This window comes from Anabrus simplex, chromosome 9, assembly GCF_040414725.1.
Source record: "Anabrus simplex isolate iqAnaSimp1 chromosome 9, ASM4041472v1, whole genome shotgun sequence".
Classification (NCBI taxonomy): Eukaryota; Metazoa; Arthropoda; class Insecta; order Orthoptera; family Tettigoniidae; genus Anabrus; species Anabrus simplex.
In genome coordinates, this window is record NC_090273.1 from 151,024,580 (window position 1) to 151,026,780 (window position 2,201).

The window sequence follows — 2,201 nt, forward strand, 5'->3', positions numbered from 1 at the left end:
GAAAAACGGTATGTGAAGTTGGGGGATGGGGCACTACAATATACCCCATAAATAATTTTATTCACGCAGAGTAAAATTGTAGTAATGTAAAATATCTATGTTATTAGTTGTCCTACCGACAAATACTACATAACTGATGTTGTATAGAATTTCATTTCCGAACATTTATGTCTTATACATTTTCACCGTATCGGTTATGATATAATAATTAATAATTTCGTGTGGCTATTTCTAGCCGAGTGCAGCCCTTGTAAGGCAGACCCTCCGATGAGGGTGGGCGGCATCTGCCATGTAACTGCGTGTTATTGTGGTGGAGCATAGTGTTCTGTGTGGTGTGTGAGTTGCAGGGATGTTGGGGACATTACAGATACCCAGCCCCCGGGCCATTGGAATTAACCAATGAAGGTTAAAATCCCCGACCCGGACGGGAATCAACCCGGGACCCTCTGAACCGAAGGCCAGTACGCGGACCATTCAGCCAACGAGTCGGACGTATCGGTTATGATGACAGAGATATTCATGAATTTCTACTTCTGTTGCTAAGTCCATATCTGCGCCGAGCATTTCTAATATGGGATTATTGCTTAATCATGTCAGCTGGTTATAGTTTTGTCATGATTGTCGTAACGTGTAAAAGTGCGTGGTCATCGGTTCATAACGATTAAATTGTTAAGATGATTACAAAAATGAGAAAAAATAGCAAACGAGCGATCACTTGAAGACAAGAGGGTTTCAAGAAAGAACGAAGTACTCTCTGTACATTAGATGCTGTAACATTACATTGACCATTGTTGTGATGGGATTTGTCTCTTCTGCTGCCACTCATTTCTGATAGATGGGATTATGGCTGCGTCCTGAATTTTGGCGGTTAGTAGCTGGGGAGTTGGGGATTGTCCGTCAAGGACGGCTACAGCGTATGGAAGATACTCAGATGTCTTTAAATCAAAACTGCCGGTGCACTGGGAGAGAATAATCCTCCCTGCACTGAATTGTGGGTGTTAGACCTGGATACTGAATGAATTTGTCAACAAAAACTTAGAACAGCTCAAAGAGGCATGGAAAAATCAATGCTGTGTTTCTCCTGGAAGAGACAGAAAGAGAGCGGATGACGTACGCTCAGTTACTAAGATTACTGAGTTCATTCAAAGGGTGGCAACACTAAAATGGCAGTGAGCTGCATATTTGGCCAGTAGAACATAGTGTCGTTAGACAAAGCTTGTCGTTGAGTTGAACCCTAGAGAACAACAGAGGTCAAGAGGAGGTCAAACGGACCGATGGGAGAAGGACTTACAGAGAACTACCGTAGTGTATTAGCAGAGTATTGCCCAAAATCGTACTTCCTGGGAGGAACTAATACATAATTCAGACCTTTTTTCTACACCTTGCTTTACCTTGCACCGACACACATAGGTTCATGGCAACGATTACACAGGAAATGACTACGAGTGGGAATGAAGCTGCCGTGGCCTTAATTTACAGCCCCAGCATTTGCTTGGTATGAAAATGGAGAACAATAGAAAATCATCTTCAGGGATGCCGACAGTAGGGTTCAAACCCACCATCTCCAGGATGCAAGTTCACAGCTGCTGCGCCCTTAACCGCACGGGCAACTAGCCCGGCAATTCAAACTTTAGGAGGGCACATAATATAATGATTCAATTGGCTGATAATAGATAGAAGATGTCTCTAAAAAGTACGGGGAATGAATGGATATTGTAATGGCAACGTGTGGTAAAACTGCGTGCATGTGAATAGAGAGACATCTCGCGAAGCGCCACGTACAGTTGACACACGCAGCTGGAGCTGGTTCGTCTTCTACGGCCAGACGAACGTAGTGTTATAGTGCAATGGCCTCAGATTAGTCTAGTGCTATATTCCGATTAAGAATATTTATCTGTTACTACCTTAAATATTACAGTCAAGTCTAATCACACTATTTACAACCAATCTCAAAATTGTAGTTTGTAAGATTGTTATTTTCATTATTTTGCCCTAGAAGTTACCATTGTTATGTGGTCTAGGACAAAACTTATCTTACCCCTATTAATTTGTATAAATACCCTCCCCCACAAATCCCATGGCATTACAGTCCTGAAAGGCCTTGGCCTATCAAGCGACCGCTGTTCAGCGCGGAGGCCTGCAGATTACGGGGTGTTGTGTGGTCAGCACGACGAATTCTTCCGGCCGTTCTTCTTGGCTTT